Source organism: Cryptotermes secundus, unplaced genomic scaffold, assembly GCF_002891405.2.
Source record: "Cryptotermes secundus unplaced genomic scaffold, Csec_1.0 scaffold74, whole genome shotgun sequence".
NCBI classification, from domain to species: Eukaryota; Metazoa; Arthropoda; class Insecta; order Blattodea; family Kalotermitidae; genus Cryptotermes; species Cryptotermes secundus.
This window is the reverse complement of record NW_019745079.1, coordinates 1229622-1253683: the sequence shown is the minus strand read 5'-3', so window position 1 is coordinate 1253683 and position 24062 is coordinate 1229622. Positions and strand designations below refer to the sequence as shown.

At 42.3% G+C, this 24062-nt stretch overlaps 1 long non-coding RNA gene across 1 annotated transcript; it reads right to left on the bottom strand.

The window, feature by feature from the left end:
• Positions 1–3256: 3256 nt before the first annotated feature.
• On the bottom strand, positions 3257–22115 carry LOC111874833. Its single transcript, XR_002844619.2, has 3 exons — positions 22104–22115; positions 15189–15192; positions 3257–3361 (listed from the first exon to the last, which is right to left on the bottom strand). It is a non-coding gene; the product is annotated as an uncharacterized LOC111874833 (long non-coding RNA).
• Positions 22116–24062: the final 1947 nt, after the last annotated feature.

Sequence of the window (24062 nt, the reverse complement as noted above, 5' to 3'; positions counted from 1 at the left end):
AATAATAATAATAATAATAATAATAATAATAATATTCATAATGAGAGCTGGGATAGCTCAGTTGATATAGTGACGGGCTACGGGCTGGGCGGAAGGGCTTCGATTCCCGGTAGTAGCAAGTAATATTCCCCTATTCCAAAGCTTTCAGACCGACTCTGGGGCCCACACAGCCTCTTATACAGCGGGTAGAGGGAGTTCTCTCCCGGTGGCAAAGCGGCCGAAGCGTAAAACTGATCAGTCACCTCCATCTAGTGCCGAGGTCAAGAAGAGTGGAGCTCTGCCCACACCCCTCCATTCCCCTTCATGTCATAGTGTTTGAAACAATAATAACAGTAGGAAAAACAAAAATGACACTATAATGCTGTACAGTAAACTGAAACCAACTTTTCAATGTTCCACCACCCCATGAAGACGCCTGGAGATGTAGCTGCACGCAGTCCTAACCTCGGTACTAGACGGAGGTGAATGGTCAGCTTCACGCCCTGGCAGGTTTATCCCCAGGGAAAAGAGCCTAGCTGGAAACCAGACCCCATCTGGAAGCTGTGGAGAACATAACAATATTTTACCCTTGTCGAAAATCGAACTAAGGATCCTCGTAGCATCCAGATTAGCTCTAAGCCCCACCCGGATTCCTAATAACTGGAAAATGTAGCGGAAAGGAGTCTTTCCCAGGGAGTAAAATGGCCGGAACTCGATGCTGATCACTCAATTCCATCTAGATCCTAGCTGAAGAATTTGTATGGAGTTAGACCACCGGTCTCCCTACGTCTTCATGGCGAATTGCTTAATCCAGTGTAGAGATTTGCCATTTATATTAAGAACATATTATCACTGATACACTGTTAGCACAAAGGTATGCAGATAATGGGGTAAGTTACTTGCTTCCATAGCGTCCTACAGAGCTGTATCTGCAGGCAGCTCTGTGTTCCCAGTCGCAGTGGGCTGACGGGAGACAAGGAGGGCGTCAGCTGTTCCCATCAGGGACGACAGAGACAGAAGGAAAAGTAATTTTCTGTCGTATTTGAAGAAGAAGGCAGAAGTCTGTAGATTAAAGTCTGTGTTGAAGCACCATGCGAAGAGCGAAACTGGGATAAGAGAAGGACGGAGGGGGGTGGTAAAGAGGAAGAGAAGTAGAGGGGAAAAAATGTCAGAACCTACATTTTTAAAACGGAAAGTTGACGTTTTGCAACAACAAAAAAGGGGGAGGGGGAAGAGAGAAAGAAATTGATTTGAAAGTTTAGATAGAATAAAGAATGATGTATCTACGCTGGGTAAACTTCTCGTGTTTTCTTTTCCTTTTTTTTTTTTTCGATATGTCAAATGTTTCACTTGCGTGTATCTTGGTGCTTACATTGCACCAAAAGGGGCGGTTCCGCGCGTCTACTTCGTAAAACTCTATTCTAAGAGCCAGAAAGGATTATACAGCGAAACCTGGCTGCCTTCTTTTCGCTCAAAGGGCTTTAATTTTAGATAATAATTCTGTTAATTTGTATACGTAAAAAAGTGCCTGTGTTTAACAAATTAAGCCCTAAACCATGAAGATGTATGGGGGAGTGCATGTATAGATCCACGAATTCTTAACCTGGACAGTAGTTGGACGTGAGTGTTAGATCCAAACCCAGGTCACTTTGCCCCAGCAGAAAGAGTCCCAGAGCCGGTCTGGACAATATAGAAGTAGGAAAAATTTTTCCTCTACCGGGACTAGAACTCCAAGCTTTCGGCCACCCAGCCGGTAACCAGTTAACTATATCGACTGCACTATCCCGGATCAATATTTATATATAATAAACTTATAATTTCATTATTACATGAATGACGTATTACTATGGAAATGCTACAATGAAATAGTAATCCAATTATTGCATGGAGTAACAGCTCTTTTCTTGCGAAGAGCTGATCACCGGCCCATGGAGTCCTATCGAATGTCTCAGATCTGGTAAACCGAAGTGAAACAGAGAGTTGCACGGATGTAGGTCAAGGCATAGATTGGGGCTGTAGCGCCAAAGAGAACAAGAATATCTCTTTTATTTGCTCGTTGACTCTTCGGCCATGTCACTCTAAGATTTCCGGCTTTCCTTCTACCTTCTGGATTGCATTAAAAATTCTCTTATCCAACAATGTTTCATCCATTTTAATCATAATTCTCAATCTCTCCAACCTTATTCTGCTAATATCAGATCAAGAGTTTTATATTATTCTGTCAATTCCTGATTAATTCTTATTCTCCAGAACCTTTGTTCAGCAATTGGTTCACAGATACAGAGCAGTGGACCTAAAGTCCATTGTACTGTTGCCCCTTACACTAATCCAGTAAGCCAAAATTATCCAGCATCCTTCCTTAAAAATGGACAGAAATAAAATTGGGATTAAATATTTCTGTAGTATTTCTCCCTTCCTTTATCTCTCCTAAACCTGTGCAACTGCCGGTCACGGTAGCTGAGCGGTCTAAGGCATGTACTGTCTTCGCTCGCTTGGAAACCGGGATCGTGGGTTCGAATCCCACACAAGGCATGGATGTTTAATTTGTGTGTGTGAGTTTTTCTGTGTTTGTGTACAGGTAGAGGCCTTGCGACGAGCTGATCACCCGCCCAAGGAGTCCTACCGAATGTGTAAGATCTAGAAAAACCGAAGTGAACGGAGAAGTTCATGGAGGAAGACCTAGGCCCACTGGGGCTGTAGTGCCAAGGGGAAAAAAATCCTGTGCAACTGACCGCCGTATTCATTAACCTGCAGAAGGTTTCTACGCGTTTATGATGAATGAATGAGAGGAAAGGAGAAGGAAAACTGCGTTTTGTAGGATGTGGATTTGGGTACCATAAACGTAACGGAGACGCAGGAAACAACTGAGGATAAGAGATGTATATGAAAAGAAGGAATAGAAGAAATGATTAGAACATTTAGAAATAATTTCTGGAAATGTAAACCCTAAGCTGAGCCATGGATATAAATCGAAAAGCCTAAGCCCAAACTATGGAAGGAACAGTAACTGTAGCCAGAACAAGTCCAGAGTTTTGCAACCGATCACACAACTGTTGTAACGTGTGTGGGGTACCGATGTGAGGTGAGGAGTTTGTATGGTAGAGCGTTACTTTGGGCGTCAAGAGATGTTCTTCTGGTGATAATGTCTTATTCAGTTCTCCCCTTCCTTCGATGCGTCATGACAGCTCAGCTTTCGAACACAACAATTGACATAATCACAAGGCATATTTGAGCTGGAAGTAAATCAGGAACGCAAAACTATTTCCGTTCTAACTGATTTTTTTATTATTATTTATTAACAATCAGAATTACGTACATTCTATAGGTTAATGGTTTCGCTAAAGACTATTACATGTCATGCGAGGAAAATGTCCATCGACATCTAACTGAATGAAACACAATTTTATTTGGTGAACATTAATTTACTTTCGGACTTTATCCATCGTCCTGGTTTTAAGATAACTAAGAAAAACACGACGTTTCGGAAACTGGATCTGTTTCGTCTTCAGGTGAGGGAAAACACCTATTCTCTTGTGTCCCTTAGAAAGAGCTAGCCTCAATCACGTCCAGTGATTCTACCGGTACTCGAACTCCGACACCTCGGCCGTCCAGCCCGTAGCTAGTCGATATACTGACTACGCTATCCCGACTCACACTTCGCCAGGGTTCGGAATAAAATTCACAGCGGCAGCGATGCCTATTAAAAAACATTTCCTCCAAGCCAACCTGGAAGACTAGGTCACGCCCTCCGTGGGGAATTTTAGCGTTCGCAGAAATTTGTTGTGGGACTGGCTGCTGTACGATGACGTACTAGTACCCCAGTCAAAGAGAGACTTTTATATTTACACTAGACCTGCATGCCTATATTATATCATTTGCATAGAGCTTCTTCAATGGCCGGGAAAGTAGCTCAGAATAAGTAGGGTCGAATGGTGGGAAGATTAGTGAAATATTACTTGAAAAGAATATGGAAGAAAAGCGGTAATGCCATATTTTGAGGTACTCGGTTGGAATATTTCTGGCGGGATTGAGGAAAACCACAAAAGGATCTCAGTATATTCGGTGTCTTTGGCCGATATTTGGGTCCGTCAACTTACGGATACAAGTCGCAAGATTTATCTCCCTCTGCAAATTGTCTCTCTTTCCACTCCACTGAAAATATTTATTTTAAATTCTGCTGTAGGAAATATCGTGAAATTTACCTGTAGGGGGAAGTGAAAAATTTTATAGAATATTGCGCGGAAAATATAAAGAAGAGACAATTTAGAAAACCTACATTTAATGGATACCGGTAAATATTGTATAATGAGGTAATATATAATTTGAAGAAAGCAGTCTTCCAGGATGTGGCACCGTGTAGTTGTGGTGTTAACCGACGTTTCGGAGGAATATATCGCCTCTATCTTCAGGGTAGAAGATGGAGGCGATACGTTCCTCCGAAACGTCAGTTCCGTTTTTCTAGATCTTACACATTCGGTAGGACTCCTTGGGCGGGTGATCAGCTCGTCACAAGGCCTCTACCTGTACATAAACACAGAAAAACGCAAACACACAAACTAAACATCCATGCTCTGAGAGGGATTCGAACCTACGATCCCGGTTGCCAAGCGAGCGAAGACAGTACATGACTTAGACCGCTCGGCTACCGTGACCGGCCACAGGAACAACTTTACCTTCATCTTACTAAATTAAATTTACGAGGTAGTTACAAGAACTTCATGTGTTCACGGAGCACCCTTCGCTGGCGACAGCAGCTGTAATCTGATGAGAACTGAGGCTCACTGAAATGAAACCGTGTCTGCTACGTCGCACTACGCTATCCGACACGTGACACAAAAACAGAAATCGCAATATTACGTGAGAGACGGCAACTAAGAGATAGACGCGATAAACTTTCTGGACCTGAAATCTTTCAGATCTCAGCTATTCGTCATAATTACTCTTCTCCTTCCTCTTCTCCGAGGCAGAAGTCGTCAATCTACGAAACGATCACAAATTCTGCTGACGTCAGCATCGGTAAGACGACATTTTGGGTACCCATCGAAAAAAATGGAGCACCATGTTAAAATGTTCCTAATGTATTTAGAAGAAAGTTGGAATTCGGGATATAAATACACAAGAAAATTTGTGGAGGATTCTTCTTTTGGCTTTCAGCTTTCTCCTTAAACACGTTTTTACGAAAGCCTAAAGTAAATCTTATCTCCTTTCTAAAATTTATTCGATATTCAAAAACTGTGCCCAACATCGTCAAAGACGAGCCTATCTTTGAATTTTCCTTTTCTCAGATACACGGTAGCTATAACGGTTACAGGTTTGTGTATCGATGAAATCAATAATATTATATTTCAGCATCCTGTGACATTGATGCATCACTCGTGCACTCATTTCCATCTGTAACGCAACACAAGCAGTTCACAGTCTCTCCTTCATTTTAAAATTTGTGGTTATTAAATTGTACACCAATCAACACATTGACTTACAGATTGTTCAATCTGATTGTCAGTAAAGGAGAGAAATAAATAAAAATATCTTTAAAACCACTTTTAATTGCAACATGTTTCGGCCTTACAAGGCCATCTTCAGGAAATTGTTCACTCACTGAAAGTGCCGCACTGCGAACGACTATATGGAATAGCATGGGATGCATTGACATAAGAGCTGGTGCATGTAGCAGTTTCAGTTCGTGAACAATTTCCTGAAGATGGCATTATAGGGCTGAAACATGTTGCAATTAAGTATTATTTTAATGACATTTAAAATAAAGGGGGGGGCTGTAGGTAATTTGTTTGGGGCACTATGCTATAAGCCGGAAGGTTGCGGGTTCAAGTCCCTATGAGGTCCTTGAAATTTTCAGTTGACCTAATTGTTCCAGCCACACTATGACCCTGTAGTCGACTCAATCTCTAACAGATATGAGGTCCAGGAACCTTCCTGAGGGCTAAAGGGCGGCCGGCACGTAAGACTGACAACATCACCGCCATCTGTGAGCCGACTGTCTAGAGAAAATATGGGAGCCTCGACGTCTCACAACCTTATGGGCCTCCACGGCCTGTTACAGGGATATCTTTACTTTTTTTAAATAAAGGAGAGACTATGAGCGGTTTGTGCTATATTAGAAACGGAAATGAGCGAATGAGGGATTAAATCAACATGGAGACCATGGAGGTATATGAAATAGTTAAACTGAAGCTAATCCTGTGACAGAAGGGCAGAATCTGAAGTTTCGCCATCCCTAGTAATACCAGAGCGCTACATCGGAGAGGAACCTGACCTAGTTCCATCTAGTTCTCATCCTCACAACATATCCCCATACAATTCATCTTAATGTTATTCTCACCTCTTGCTTGGTCTAGCAAGTGGACGTTTTCCAGGAAGTTTTCTTTCCAAAACTGTACTCAGTAGTCCGCAACGCAACGTACGCTCCAGCATTTCACTATCCCAACAATACAAATTGTCCCGTAGAATTTTATCAAAATCACAAGATCATTCGTAACGTAACAAGCTTCTTATAAATCTAGATTTTCTATTAGGATAGGCCTTCACCTAGCATAAAGCTAGCTGAAACTTCAAAAAGGAATCGTTCTCTTATCACACTACGGGGGCCTACTTATGTAAAATATCCACTCATGTATAATTAGGCCTAGAGCTTTCGAGGGACACTTTGAAAGCAGAGCTTCACTGAATACAAATGCTACGAACTTTAAACGTCCTGAAAAGACATATTCATACTGAGATAATGAACTTGATACATGCGCTAAGCCGTGCTGCTATCTAGAGGTACACTAAGAAAGTTTTCCGGAAAAAGTGCGTACTGAAATATCGACACGAGCATAAGTTCCTCTGACGTGCATTGCTACCATCTTCTGCCCTTATTCCCGACTAATGTTAGCCTTTTATGTCTTACGAAAAAAACAGTGGAATAGACAAAAGCCTCTGCAGTTTCTATAGGAAATATTTAAGCTTAATGGATGGTGTGGTTTCCGCACAATAGATAAAAGTGGGATCCCATGAGGAAAGCGGGGAAGCTGCTCTCAATAAGGGTGACAGTGTGGACGGCGTCTTCACGTCAGCTGACCCCACTTCGCTGTCGGGGGTCACGCTCTGTGGTGTGATCACGCAATAACCGGATGTTACTCTCTATCTCGTGCCGCATTATGGGTAATAACCGGCGAGGAGCACGGAAAAAGGACATCGTTCCAAGACCCGCTCCTGGGAACTTACCTTATTCAGCTTGACACATTCTATGACGAGTGTACACTTCGGACGTATTCAGGAGGTTATAGAGTTCGACTCTTGGCACGACTTCTGGTGCTTTTCATTAGTTTTACGAGACAAAGGCTTGGATGATACATTGCAAAAGCCACGACCTCCTTCAGGTTCTTGTCAGTTCAAAATCTCACATCCATTTGACTCTATATGAAGTCTCAGAACGATAAAGTGTTCTTAAAGATTCGAACAATAATTTAGCCCAGTCAAAAAAAAAAATTCCCAAATCTATCAGTTTCTAGAAAACTGTTTATAAATTTTGACAGTAACCAATAAGAGAGGGAGATTAAATTAAGACGCTATTAACGAACTTGTTGTATAGAAGCAACTGGGGAACAAAAAATTACGTGAAAAATTATTTGTTAATTGGCTGCATGAAGAGATACACTGTGGAAGAACTTAGTTTTGGGAACAGACTAATTTTAAAATGGATTTAAAGAAAGAAGTCTTAGAGTTGTGATGAACTTGCAAGGTTCGAGTTTCTCACAGCGATGAATATTAAGATTACAGTGATCTGCGACCTGATGCCGAACAATCTTGTAGATATATAATATTTCGGAGAAACTTGTTGCCTTTATTTTTCTGGTACTGGAAGTTTTATCATGAAGATATAGCGGGTTTATCCGAGACTTGTTGTTAGGAGCTCCACGACCGGGCGTATACGTAGAAAGCTTCTACAACGAAGACCTTTAAACGACATACACGCCAATTTCTACACTGTGGCATTGTAACATTAGTATTTGGCATATATATTTCTTAACCTCCCATACTAAATAGTTTTAAATATATTTAAAATATTTTAAAGCATTTTTAATATTTTTAATATTTCCATATCATTTTCAAACACTTCCATCACTTACTATATCTTGATATATGGAATACATTTCATTTTTATATTTTATCTTTTATCTTATTTCCTATATTATGTATGAATTGTAATACCAACTTGAGGCAAATAATATCTTAGTATGTAATACGACATGTTGCGCTGATATGGATCCATATCTGTACATATTCCTATATATAACTACCTGATGACGATCTTGTACAACCGAAACATGTAGCAGCAATAAAATATCGAATTATAAAACATTAAAAGCCAGTATATTTGTTGTGTGACGGTTAGCGTAATTCCTATATATATATCTGCAACACACAATAGAATGCAACCAATAAAGACAGAGCTTCTCTTATTCCCAGCATGCACACCCACCGAAATACTGACGTCAGAGTGCCTCTCAAATCCTATATAGTGTAATATTTTACTGCAAATGCTTGTTCATGTTTCCTATTCGCCTAGATGTTTCTAGCAATCCCGCAATATATAATAAAAGGGTATGACAATGATATAAGTATGACACTGCACCAGTTTCCGTTGGAATTTCTAGGGGCTTCATGCTAGTAGTTACAGTAAGTAATTCCACTTGTCAAAAAGTCCCCCCTACCACATTTAATGATATCCGAAGGGTCATTACGATATACTCGTACATAAAAATCTACCAGGGGCTCTGTCCTCAGCGAGTGTACTCTATATGATGTCTTCACAACCTATAAATTTAAATTCATTTTCACATGATCGCCCCGTGCTCATAATCCTGGAATCACAACCTGATATACTCGTATGAGACACTAATGGCCTGTTACTTCGAAAGTTTCTTACAGAAAATTCATGTGCCAGAAAAACCTTTGTCAGTCCGTCATTTCTCTTCTTCGTGCATCGTTTAAGTTTTATATGTTTCTTTGGGAAATTCTCCGGTCTCTTCCACTCTCTCACAATCTTCCTTTTCGCGACTGGTTACTGCCTGGACGAGCAAGGGACCGGAGTTCGAGTCCCGATGGTGGCAAGAATTTTTACTTCTCCATGTCTTCCACACAGGCTCTGGGGTTCACCCAACCTCCTATCTAAAGGGTAATGGTGGGGGGGTAAATCGGTCGGGGCGTGAATATCACCCCTCACCTCCAGCTAGTGCGGAGTTCAAGAAGATGTGGATCTATACATCCAGTCCCCCATACGCCTCCTTGGAGTAGTGCTTAATTAGTTACAGCCCCAGTGGGCCTAGGCCTACCTCCATGAACTTCTCTGTTCACTTCGTTTTTTTAGATCTTACACATTCGGTAGGACTCCTTGGGCGGGTGATCAGCTCGTCGCAAGGCCTCTACCTGTACACAAACACAGAAAAACGCACATAAACATCTATGCCCTGGGTGGGATTCGAACCCATGATCCCGACTTCCGAGCGAGCGAAGACAGTGCACGCCTTAGACCACTCGGCTACCGTGACCGGCGCGACAACTTTACCTTTGCCTTTTGTATTCCTTGGCACTACAGCCCCAGTGGGCCTAGGCCTATCTCCATGAACTTCTCCATTTATTTCGGTTTTTCTAGATCTTACACATTCGGTAGGACTCCTTGGGCGGGTGATCAGCTCGTCGCAAGACCTCTACCTGTACACAAACTAAACATCCCTGACCTGAGTGGGATTCGAATCCACGATCCCTGTTTCTAAGCGAGCGAAGACAGTACATGTCTTAGACCACTTGACTACCGTGACCGGCTTAACTTTGCCTTACTCTTTCTTCGTTATGTCTCTCAGTTAAGTGAACTGTTTTTTCTAAGTCGTTTCATAAGTTTCTTTCCTATGATTTTGATTTTAATGCCCTGCTCGGGGTCCTTGATCTATATTTACGTTACCAAACCCCTGTATTCGTCTGTCTTCGAACTCTGTCAAGAACATTTTAATTACAGCTTTCGTAACAATTTTTATTTATGATTCTATCCCGTTTTACTTTTCCTACGATTTTTCTAACCAATTCCACATCCATGCTAACATTTCCTTTCATTTCTCTCTGTAAGGATCCATGTTCTAATGTTAAATGCTGACCCATTATTTCCTCACGAACAAAATATATTTCATGCCATGAATAGAAGAGTGTTGCTTGCATCATATTGCTCCCCCCAGTATGCATATTCCTTTGTGTAAGAACCACATTACACTTCCTCTCTGGACGAACAGTCGCCACGATAGGGGATCGTACAGGTGAATTTCCTGTAGGAGACAGCATATCTTCTTGCGGGCCGCTCTTCCTGTCCGACTCAGTGGCCACAGAATCAATACCAAGCAAGCGCTTCCCCTACCCAACCCTGACGTCACACATCACAGTAACCAATCCCAGAAAAGCTAAAGTTAAAGTACATTTCATAACATATCTTGTTAGGTTTCTGAGTGTAATTACACAAGTTCATCACTTGGGGCTCCTTTCGAGAAGCGACAATATTTGTCGGTAAATTCTGCTTCCACTGTTCAAACTCTATGCTTTCTCCTGTTGAGTTTGACCCTTTAAAGCACAGTGGTAGCTATATGTACTACTTGCTTTAACACTGAAAAGTCTGAATTTTACCCCACAATATATTTACACGTCGTCTACGTTTCTCAGAACAGACAGTGATTATTTTCCTAATAACATAAAACTGCAGGAATTTGTAATGTAGAATCAGTATGTTCTCTGTGTAGTAGACGTTGACGTTTCAAAAGTGAGTTGATAAATTTCAGATTTAAAATGATTAATTTACATAAACAATGCTATATTCTGTTCTGCTCTTTTGGGCGAATTATTACCACCATTCTTGAAGAAATAGAACATAAAAGTGGTATGAAGTGTAGGTCGCCCTGTTTTAGAATGTGTTATCTGGTATGAGTCCTTTGAGGGGTGAAGAGGAATGTACAGCTTCCTTCTTCAGGGTCAAAGAATAAGCAGTACATGAACCCTTACTCTGCTTCCTCGTTGCTTCCTCGGCTTCCCTTGAACCCTCGAAAACAGTTTGTTCCATGCAGAATACCGTCTGCTGGGACGGTACTCGGAGAAAACCTTCCCCAGGGCCACTTTGTCCATCATAAATCCCACTTGACCAGACCCGGGATCGAACCCGGGCCGCCGCGGTGGGAAGCCAGCGACTAACCGCTTGAGCTATGGCGCGGCCTAGTGTTGTGCTTAAGTGTTCGCGGAGTTATACCTCAACTCCTTCATACACCTTTATGGCTTAGTGTTTAATTGAGCATTGGGATAACTTTGTTTTCACTTTTAGGTTACGCGTTATGCAGATGATCCCACAAGTTAACAGCAAGTAGGCAAAATTTTACGAAAAATCTCAGAACAGTTATTGAACCCAGGATCTTTAGAATACGGAGCATGAGTGTTGGATTGTTTGAAGTCTACGCGTCACACTCGTTTGATTCCCATCCTTACTTAGAGATACTGAAGACATTGCTTCTAATTTGATGCTAGTTCATATTTTCGCTGCAGATAAGGCATACCTACAATAACATGGCTCGTTTGTACCGACCTAACATTTCCTCTCCTATTCAGACAGAACCCATCTCTCTCCCCTCACATCACTTTACTCCTTCAGCAACCCTTTCATCCCCTCGTATCCTCAACCCTCTCTTCACCTGGAGCTTCCATCAGAAATCTCTTCCTGGAGATGGCTACATTCAGGGGCGTAACCACTGGTTGCCATGGCAACAAGCATCTACAGACTGACGTAACAGAATGATGGCTTTACTACCTTCAGTCGTACTGCTTAGCAACAGATAACTCCTACGGTCGGTGGGTGGTGTAAGAAATACCGTATGTTCAGGAGAGATGCTACCCAGAAACTGAACCTCACAAGATTCGCAAGTAATGGAACCGAATCAATTTCCAATCAATCACTAATGAACGCCATGAAATATTATCTTCGATCATAAACTAATATTCGTTTAGCCAGTTAAAAAATTCGTAACCTTTTTTCGAAGCCGAATCTTCAAAAAGGCCCGTTAATTAATTAATCTGGTATATTCAAGAGATGTGAAAAGATCATGGCACAAATTAAGAGTAATATAATCTGAGAATTACGTCGTGTAGTCTGGTAGGAATTTGTCGACATTTCGGAGGAACATACTTCCGTTATCTTCAGGGTCAAAGAGTAAGCCAAACAAACAACCACTAAGAAGCAAGCAGCAAGCAGAGCTCTGAATATGGAAGTAATATTTCCTCCGAAACTTTGGTTATCTTCTAGCAGACTAAACGCTGCTCCAATAAGAAGCCAGCACTCTTTGCAGTGACTGCCAAGGGAGCCTTATATCTGAGAGGGTGGAAATAAATGACAGTGGAACAAACCTGCATTTGTTATTTTCTATTCTGCGGAGCATTGCACTGAAGACTGTGTAGGTTATTAGACATAATCTGAGATTATGTCCTCTCTAATCCCTTAACAAAACAACAAACGTTCCAAAGTTCGTAGATCTTAATTAGAATCGTTATATTTTACAGTCCTGCTAATAATTATGAAGAATTCTGTCATCTGGGATACATGTCGTGTAGTCAGTTGATTACTTATTTTTTAAAAGCCCCAAGTTCTTATCATTAAACTAATTGAAAATAACACTTCATAACATTGGATCGTGCTGGTCACGGTAGCTGAGCGGGCTAAGGCATGCACTGTCTTCGCTCGCTCGGAAGCCGGGATCTTGGGTTCGAATCCCACTCAGGGCATGGGTGTTTGTGTGCGTTTTTCTGTGTTTGTGTACAGGTAGAGGCCTTGCTAGGAGCTGATCACCCGCCCATGGAGTCCTACCGTACGTCTAAGATCTAGTAAACCGAAGTGAAACGGAGAGTTTCATGGAGGTAGGCCTAGGCCCAAATGAGGGCTGTAGCGCCAATGGAAAAAAAAAAACTGGATCGTGTGTACATAATAATGTAGCATACAAATTTCCCGAAGGTGTTCTTTGCTAGCTTATTAAACTTACGTGTTCTTCTTCGTAAACGACCATTCAGCAAAAGGAAAAGGACAATGTATTATATACAACGAACACAACCCATATCTGAGCAGAATAATAACGTACAATATCATATTGTAGCATATTTGCTCAAAGCAAGAAATATGGAGCCAGAGAAACAGCCATTGCTGGGTAACGACTGTATAACACATAACACTGGAGTGACTGTTGGAAGCGGTGTGTTCTGTGCAGTCTGGCCGAGGACCAGCTACCGATACAGGGGAGTCTTTGAGAAGGGAGTTTGAAGAGTAGGAAGTTGGTGTGCTATAGCAACCAGGAGTGAGCCCGGGAGCAGGGGAACATCCACTAGTAAAGGCACAGTAGACTAAGAAGACTTAGTGCGTGCTGCAGTGAACTTCAGGAGAGTGTGTGAATTAGCGATAGCGCTATAGTTGCTTGTATTTACATCTGTTAGTTTTCAATAAATCCATTTACCAATAAAAACCACGTCTATAGTCGCTAAAATCAAGTGACAATAATGCAAGAAGAACTGTGAAACGGTTTATTGGAGACATAGAGATGTTTATTTGCAAGTATAGTAGAAGAGGGCATGTTGAAGTCAACGGTAAAGTGAAAATCTTAATATAAAATCCTGTTTGTTGCATGGCATCCGATTTAGGAGAGTTATTCCCCATGAGGGGAAAGAAAATGCAGCTTTGAATGGAATTATTTGAAGGAAGGTGTAAATTTCATATGTTTGTTTAATAGAAAGCAATGTGGTTCACACGTGCTTGACTTAAAATTCGTTATCACTCAAAAACGAATCATGAATACTGCTCCAAAAATTAACGAAATGTAGGGTGAGGCCCATACATCTGTAACTAATCCTACCCACTGCATTAATAATGTAATTTTCTGCTAAGGAAGTAATGATATGCCGGTCACGGTAGCCGAGCGGTCTAAGGCATGCACTGTCTTCGCTCGCTCGGAAACCGGGATCGTGGGTTCGAATCCCACTTATGGCATGGATGTTTGTGTGCATTTTTCTGTGTTTGTCTACAGGTAGAGGCCTTGCGACAAGCTGATCACTCTCCCAAGGAGTCCTACCGTATGTGTAAGATCTAGTAAACCGAAGTGAAACGGAGAGTTTCATGGAGGTAGGCCTAGGCCCCAATTGGGGCTGTAGCGCCACAGAAAAAAAAAGTAATGACGCCGACCATACCAATGAAGAAGTTTTTATCAGTCTTGATAAAAACTTCACTGAACTTGTCCACTTTGACAACTAGTACTTCATGATTTGAAAGGGGGGAAAAAAAACTTCCAGTGTTCATAAACTAAATCAAGTCCCCTGATAAATACTAGTTACGCTTCACATATCCAAATCAAAATATTATTGATAATCACAGAAGAATCACGATCGCTGAAACATGTGACTGCTCGCTAGATCGTGAAGTACTAAAAAACTTCGATTTATGTAAGGTGTTAACGCTTAGTTTGTTGCTATGGTAACCCCAAATGCGTAATTTCAGAGTTTTTTCTCACTGTTGCAAAACTCTCTTTATAGACCTGGGCCTATTTAGAAGGATATATAAAGTGTGGTTTGTAATCGGCCAATCAGGTAACATTTGAGTCCTGTGAAGAGCTCTCATACAGAACTGCATACAAACAATATTAATATTGTACGAAATGGGCCCACGTGAAATCGACAATTTATGGATGAGTTTGCGATGGGTGAATATGGTTGAAAATATGAATTAGCTGACATTTTGTGAATGTCTCCAAAATCGGTTTTTTAAACTTTTCTTACAGTTCAGCTGCTGATGCTAGATCACAGAAAGATGTAACTTCCACGTAAGGCATTGTATTTACGTAGTAGCAAATACCTCAAAATTCATTTCATTAGATAAAAGGAAAAGTTGTCCCTGTGTTCAACGAATTGAACACTACGACATGAAGGCGTATGGGGAATTGATGTATTGATCCTCGGCACTAGCTGAAGGTGGGAGGTAAGCTTCACGCCCCGGCCGCTTTACTCTTGGGGTGAGAGCGTCAGGTACCCTTAGGATAGGAGGTTGAGTGGACCCCAGAGCCCTTTTGGACGATTTGGAGAAGAGAAAATTCTTGACCCTAACGGGACTCGAACTCCGGCTGTTACTCGGCCAGTTTGTAACGAGTCACTATACCGACTACCCTACCCCGGCTCCAAAAATTCAGTTCATGCTCAAAGAAAATACATTGAGTCTCAATTACAAAAACAAATATTTAATGTTTGGGGGGGGAAGTCGCTCTTGATCCTGAGAACCATATGAAACCCATAAACATACTCTGTGGTCGAATGCAAATTCTTTTAATGGGGAAGTAGATGGTGCCATATAGTTTTCAATATGCCTTAAATGATTAAACAATATAGCATTCTGCAAAGCACTCCGAAGATAATTGGTTCCACTATTTGTATGCATGTTTGCTGGTTCACTGTAATGGGTGTTGTACTAGGCTGTACATAATATCCAATGTACTGAAGTTTTTATGAAAATAAAGTGTTGGGAACGCAACAGGCAAATTCCTTTGCATTATTCAGGAGACGTAATGAGGAACTGGCATGGAGATGCGTGCGCCGTGAGATGTATTATAGGGCCTCGACGCTCTCTTCGATGGTAAATATGCCAACGTACAACAGGCAGTAAATCTGTTACCACGCCTAGTAACAAATCGTTATGATATCCTATACATAATACAGTTGCTCTTCTAGCTCTGTATACCGTACGGATTAAACAACAACCAACAATTTTGTTTTTTAATTCGTGATTATGGGCTGACCACAGACAAAATCAAAGCAGTCTACAAACTGGTGTAACAAGCACAAGTGTGACTGTGCATCTTACATACGTAATTTCACTTATTCATTAATAAGTCGAGGCACGCCTTCTTCCGGGATATGGTAGTTTTCCTCGTCAATATCACAAAGTACAGTCTCTTAAAATTGTAACGGATTTTGATCAACGCGTTGCCAGGCACCAGCTCTGTAAACACGGTCCAACACGCAACGATAGAGGAAGCTGTTTTCTGTAGATCCGACCGACGCGCTATTAGACTGGCTGGATAGCGACCACGGGATATGTGTTTACTGCAGAACCATGTCCGTTCCGCGGCTATATAACGAGAGCCGTGAGCTGTAAGTTCAGAGCGAATTGGAACTAGGGGTACAGAAGAGTACAAGAGGTCAGCCTGTGAGGATTTAGAAGACCTTATGTGTGCTGTAGCACACTGATGTTGGGAATGTGTGATTTAGTGAGACTTTTATAGTCTTGTGTTATCAATCCATAAACACTAGTGCAGATATGCTGAAGAGACTAGTGTAGAGTGATTGTAAACTTTGTAAAGCAGCAATAGTGTAATAATTCATTGTATTCTTTTTTGCTAGTGGGGTGGGACTAAGTCCCTTGTACTGCGGCCACTTCTGGCCTACTGTACCAGACCCAGATGACAGGTGAGGGTGATTGTGGTGCAACTGGTGGAATGTAGATTGGCAGGGGAAACCGAAGTACTCGGAGAAAATCTGCCTGAGCGTCACTTTATCCACTACAAGTCCTCCTTGACCAGACCCGGGATCGAAACCGGGCCGCCGCAATGGGAAGCGAGCGACTAACAGCTTGAGCTATGGCGCGGCCACATAATTCATTGTAGCTGCGACCTGTAAGTGGTCAATAAATCCAATTACCAATCCGACATCCGTTTTTAATCACCCATACAGGTGACTAGAGATGGAACAGCACTAAAATTGGTAAATTAAATACAATTGCCTAAATAAATATTAGATTATGAATGAGTATTTGAATCTGATTCAGAAACTATACAACAGTGAATACAAAACGTGAAATCACCACCCAAGAATAGGTCTATTTCATTTATTTCCTCCTTACTGAACAAATACTACTATATCCCCAAAATGTTTCGGACATAAGTTGACCACCTTCGAGTAAGGTAAAGCTGTCCCTGTGTCTAATTAATTGAGCATAATGCCATGAAGACATATAGTGGAATGGAGGTATAGCTTCAGCTTTCTTGACCTTGCTACTGGATGGGGGTTAGCTGTCAGCTTCACGCCCCTACCGCTTTATCCCCATGGAAAAATTCCCCAGTACAAATCAAATAGGAGGCTGGGTGTACCCCAGAGGCGGTCTGGACTCTGTGGAGAAAACAAAAATCTCTTTCCTTACCGGGAATCGTTTTCCGACCCTATTCGTAAATAATAAAGATTCATATGACGTTCATATTCTTTGATAAGAGCCACTGTTGGGTACTGTCTTGTCAAATTAGTGCTGCATTAACCTTCTTCTGCGTTAACTATTTATAAATTTGATCACTACACTTACTTACTTATTGAGTCGCCAATTCTGCAGATACTCAAGGATTTTCCAGCATTTTATGGAACCCAAAGGTTCATTACCGTGTTCACAAGAGCCCTCCACTGGTCCCTTTCCTGAGCCAGATCAATCCAATCCGTCCCATCCCATCCTATCTTTGTAAGATCCATTTTAATATTGTCCACCCACCTACTCCTTGGTCTTCCCAGTGATCTCTTTCCTTCTGGTTTCCTCACCAATATACCATATGAATTCCTTGTCTCCCCAATTCGTGCTACATGCCCTGTCCACCTCAATCACTACACTTAGAGGACCTAAATATTTTAAATTATATATGCTGTAAATTTTATTTTAATATTCAGTCTCTTCCTGATTTTGATCATCTTACAATCGAAACATGTCAGGGCTGTAATCGTATTTAGTCTGCCAAAAGTAAATAAATTATATGTTCTTGAATGATGATTTCACATTTTATCTCAGTATATAAATTACATCTGCAAAATTGAGTTTTCTGAAAGGTACCGCAGCACTCGCCCATCTCTACAGCAACCGTGACTACCGTACATATTGGCACAGAGCATGGAATAAATTCTTTAATAATCTTGTGTGTTCTCAGCTGGGTCCGCTGTAGATACAGGAAAGAGACACGAAATGTACTGTTTCTAGAAGTAGACCCACATTACACACAAATCCAGCGCCTAGCTGCAGGGCACAATTCCCTTACGTCGACAAAGCAGCAAGCACAGATCGCTAGTAGAAACTCAGAGAAAGGAAAGAGAGAGAGAGAACTCATAAATGGAAAAACTATTTTGCGTAATACAACCGATAACAGCCGGAAGCGGGGGGAGGTTGGAAGTGGAGATGTAGATGCTAGATAGACGGGTGGCACAGAATCAGTGTTCATTCTTTCGGTGATCCGACTTTACGCTGAGGGAGTAGATGGAAAACAGAGAATATCATACAATGAGGGACTTCATGAAATACGGAGTTCACCAAGTACGAGGTGATGGTAGGTCACACAAGTTCTTCATGTGAGATTAATAAAAGCTGCAGCAGAAAATTCTTTTTATTGTGCCGTATGAAACATGGGGAAAAGATGGAAAGACAATATCAAAACTGATGTCACATAAGAAAGCTGTGAGGATGGCAGTTGGGCGGAACTGGGCAGGATTTGGTACTGAAGGTTTTCAAAAATCGAACTTTACAAACACTTTCAGTCGGTCAGTGAGGTGGATTGGAGGTAGATAGAACTGTCTCAGGACCGTAACCAGTGGCTGGTGATTGTATTAATAGTATTGACCCTTCGGGTTCTGCTGGAAGAGAGTTCGTATTCGTATTCGTATTGAGATGGGGTGGGTTTCCCCATGCACTTAGACCAGTTATTGGTCCATTGTGTGTCCCCTTTTTTAATTTCTACTGTCGCCATACCGTACCGGTAACGGTGAGTACCATCAGCCCCCGTAGAGCCAACGAGGTCGGCCCCCGGTACCTTGATGCTTCCCCCATCCACCAGAGGCTTTGGAGACTACTTGGGCGGGAAAGGGGCTGTAATTTAGCTCAGAGGTCTCCTAGAGACATGAGGTTCTTTTACGTGCCGTAAAGCTACGGCACGGGACCCACGGCTTAAAGTCCCTCCCGGAGGACTTGTTCCCTGAATTTTTCCGCCCTTAAAAATTCCACGACCTCCGCCGGGTTTGAACCCGCGTACCTTGAGTCATGAGGTGGGAACGTTACCCCTAGACTGCGGATGCCGCTTAAAAGGGAGTTCTTTAATCAGTAAGATGGATTTTATGGAACTTCGTTGTGAGGATAAGAGGTGCTTGGTACTGGTTCAGAACGTCCTTATCTGCTTTCAGGGGCGAAGTTAGTCATTCAGTCCCTTAGATATTTTGTATCGTTAAGAAACAGATGGGCTCATTAACTCATGGCGCTATCTAGGTCTCTATAACGCTATTAAAATTAGGTGAAGTTGTCCCTGTGCTCAACTAATTAAGCACTACGCCATGAAGGCGTATGGAGGAGTGGGTGTATAGATTCACATTTTCTTGACCTCGGCACTAGTTGGAGGTGAGTGGTCAGCTTCACGCCCCGGCCACTTTACCCCCGGGGAAGAAGCCCCTGGTATTTATTGAATAGGAAGTTTGGTGGACCCCAAAGTCGGTCTGGACGACGTGGAGAAGAGAAAATTCTTGACTCTACCGGGACTCGAAATCCGACCCCTTTTTCTTCCAGCCCGTAGCCAGTCGCTATACCGACTACGCTATCACGGCGCCACGTAACGCTATTATAAGACTAAAATAAAAATCGGCGTATCGAATTGTAACACACGACAGCGTAACCCGTGATATCCTAGTGCTGGCAGGTTTTCCCGCAACTGGATGCATCAACATGCACTTACGGCCAATCTTCTTCATTTTATTTTGTCTCTTGAGGGTGTAGATCTGTTTAAAACTGTCACAATTTACAAATCAATTATGCATGCATTTTGAACTTCTTCGCATAACCGGGTGTAACACGTCTCTCATCAGACCGTATCCTAAGCAGCAGTCCTGTAGTTCTGCTGTTTCAATTCGCGTGAGACGTTCTGCACATGCCAGTGGCGTGGACACAGCAAGCGAGCGGCGCCTGCGTTTATTCAAGGGATTGACTCTTCCCGTGTTACTAATGAGATTCCTTGTTCTCTGTAAACAAATTTGTTCTTTAATAACATCATTAAGGGTTTATAAGACTGTTGTATTCTGGGATATGACGCCGTGAAGTCTTAGATAGTTAAAAATGTCTCGGGAATACACGCTTCCTTCTTCTTCAGAGTACAGGATAGAGACAGCATGTTCTTCCTAAATACTAGTAACCATCTACCAAACTATACTGAGGCTGTAGAAAGAAGGTCCATGGGTGGTGGGAATGACGAAACTTAAGCCTCCTACCTCCCTGGCATCCGTTGCTCTCGCACAAACCCGTCTGGCGTTTCTTAGCCAGTCCAAAGCACATGACTCTAGCGAATGTTATCATGTAAGTATCTCATCATTGTTGTGAACACCATGGATAGGCGAATGGTGCTGGAAGGCGAAGCGTAACAGCGCGATGACAACATGGAAGGGGGGGAGAGGTTCACGGTACTTCTTTACGCGGCTGAAGTATACTTGACGTTACACCCCACGAGAATGTAGTCTTAATATTCATCGCCTTCCCCACCGGGAATTGAATTCCGACTATTCGGTCTTCCAGTCCATAGCCTAGCCGCTACACTGACTGAGCTAACCCGGCTCTACGAGCTTGTGAATACATTATCCTGTGATTTCTACGTTTCATGGTGTAGTCGGCGGAGAGTTGCCTGACTACCGGGGTCGTAGGAAATGAGTCCCGTGGGAAAGCTTTACTGGCGAGGGTCAGCAGCAATTTACCAGAGCAGACAAGATCAGGTCTCTGTTAGTATTTACTGTTCCGAAAAGAACGCCTACACAGAACAGTAACATCTCAGAAAGGGCTGACGTACTAATATCAATTAATTATATTGCAACGTGATGCCAGAACATGAAAACAAAATTTTTAGGCGAAATAATAGGCACGAGAATTTCCAGAATACATTCTCCTCCTCCTACGTTCATGTTGACTTCTCACTCTTCGCAGATTACAGGTAGGACTAAACCTGTAGATATTCTAAGATTAGGACTATTTCTCCTGGATAAGTGAATACTTGCCGATTACAACGGCCGCGTGGCCTAAGGTATGAATCAACTTCGCTCTCTCAAACATTAGGATCGTGGGTTCGAGGCATGGATGTCTGTGTAGGTTTATTCTGTACCTGTGTTTTTCTATGTGTAGGTAGAGGCCTTGCGACAGGCTGCTCACCTGTTCAAGGAGTCCTCTCACTGTTTATAGATTAAGAGACTGAAAAAGCCGTCAGTACCGTAAGGGCTGTAGAGCCATAGATACATAGAAGATATACTCACTTCGGCCTACACATTGGAATCGCATTAAATTATCTCTAGATCATGCCTGCTCCAAAGTATGCCAGATATCTTGCCTCCAGGTTTTCCAGGACTGAGATTAGCGTAGTCTTCCTCAGCCCCTCTAAGCACGTGATGGGGCAGTACCTCGAGTAAACCACGGCCACTTCCGTCCGTATCCTTTCAAATTTACCACTCACCGATCTTCCTACTGTTCACCGTTATGTAAAGTAACCATCAGGTTAAACCTAAAATTATCCCTGTGCTTAACTAATTAAGTACTACACCATTAAGACGTATGGAGGAGTCGATGTATAGATCCACATTTTCTCAACCTCGGCACTAGCTGGAGGTGAGTGGTCAGCTTCAGACCCCGGCCGCTTTACCCCTGGGGAAAGAGCCACGGTACCAACTGGATAGGAGGTTAAAACTCATAAACCGCCACTGGCTGTAGGACGACATAAACAAAGCTTGACAAGTGTCTTACGAGGTACGGTTATTGGTAAGAAATTGAAAACGTGCTTGGACTGCGGGCGTGTCTCGGTACGCGGTGGGTGTGGCGTTAGGGCACAACAGCCACGAGGAAGCTGATGTCATGTGACGAATTACTTTCGTCGGAAACTGCCTTACAACTATGCATTATCCTACCAACTTAAGTCACTAATAGGACGTCAGTAATAGGGCTATATCTGTCACTTCGAGGCACAATACAGGATGGCTCGCAATTTCAAAGGGTCAGCAACAATTTTGACGGGAACATTAAAATTCTGTCTATGGCGTTTGAGTACTCTTCAGAGTTGGTTGCAGACGTTTTTCTTTAATGCCAATGGGGTGGGACTAAGTTCCTTGTACTGCGGCCACTTCTGGCCTATTGTACCAGCCCCAGATGATAGGTGAGGGTGATTGTGGAGCAGTTGATGGAATGAAGATTGGCAGGGGAAACCGAAGTACTCAGGGAAAACATGCCCCAGTGCCATTTTGTCCACCATAAATCCCACTTCACCAGAACCGGTATCGAACCCGGGCCGCCGCGGTAGGAAGCCAGTACTAACTGCTTGAGCTATGGCGCGGCCCTCGTTCCAGACGTTACATGAATCGTAAAGTAATCTTCGTACAGTGAGTAAAGGGTGGTAAGCGCGACGAAATGAAAGAAGAGCTTCAAATCACTCCAAATATTACACATGAATAAAGTCTTCTAATCACACACAAAGCCTTCACATGGCAAACTTTCCGTGGCCACCTTCCACTGAGAACCTTTGAAAGTAGCTACACGTAAAACTCTGTCACTCTCACTTAAACACATAAAAAACGGAAATACGTGTATTTTCTATATGGAATCTCTTTATATAGCCTCCGCACCGAACACATAGAAAACATCCTCTATTTTTGTAAATGAGTGTTTACCGCGACGTTGCATAGCAACGGTCGCTGCACCGTCTCCATAGAAAGCCACTCACGTGATAATCATCTCGCTAGCATATTTGCTCGCCGACTATTGCCTGGCAACGAACTATTAACATTCATCCTATTGTTGATTGCGCTGACGCGACTGAAGGTAGTTTACAGGTTGTTGCCTAGAAACGCTCTAGCCATCCATGTTACAGTATTGTTGTATTGTGGGGAGCGACTCTATATAGTTTCGTGTGTATATGCCATGTTTCAGAGGAAAATACTGCCTAATCGTCAAGGCTTGGTATTTGTCTCTCCTGAAGTACAAACAGTGAACTTTTATCGAGAAGTGCTTGGTTCGAATCTCGGTCGGGACACAGACTATCCTAAGTGAGGTATTTTGTAGGTTGCTTCAGTCCTTCCTGACAAATGCTGGGATAGAGCTTCTAAAGATATAACGACCAGTTGCTTCTACATCCATTCCAATTCACCGCTCACTCTCGTCCTTCATTAGCTGAACAATCGAAGAATAAAGCGACTAATTTCTTGTTCGACCTCTCGAACACTGATATGGCAATCCCGCTGGAGGTCCAGACGTCTGTCCACGTTTCCTATGTAGGCAAAGGCCTTGTGAAGGTCCGATTCCTCATCCACGGAGTCCTGCAAATTTCTGAAAGATTCAAAGTTTCGGAAATGTATTCTGGCATAACCTGCAACGCTGAGAAAGAAGAATATGAGAAGAAAATCAGATGGACTTAGCATGTAGCAAGCAAGAAATAAATCAAGAAAAAAAAACGCCGAACTTTTAGGATATATTCTGTTCTTGAAGATATTTACTGCTCGAATGGAATATAAATATTCATTGCCATTTTTTTAAAAAATCCGCTATTCTACCATAATTTGGGCCAGTTCAGTCCACGTTTTATATCTGAATCATGTTATACATATCGTCCAACGCACTTTACTTCATTTAATCTCCCTAACAACATTAGATCTGATTAAGGTACTCAGACTGTGAACTCTATCATTGGTAACTGTTTCCGTGTGTGTTTTCTTAGACGACTGATAGGCCCTGGTGTTCTGTCTCAAGGAAGGCTGTTCGCTTGTCTTTTCTCTCTCCTGTGGTATTCCTGAACGCTGTTGATGATATACAAGCGTCAAACCTTTGCTATTCTGTTTTACCGACTTCTCTTTAACACTTCACTGCAAATATTCCGCCAGGCAGACTCAGGCTTTGGCATCAACACAGAAAATGTTTAGAAGAACACCTGAACAACAGCAGCAGCGACAACAGAAACAATAACAATAACAACAGAAGAGTCACCATAACAACAATAATTATAATAATGATATCTTGT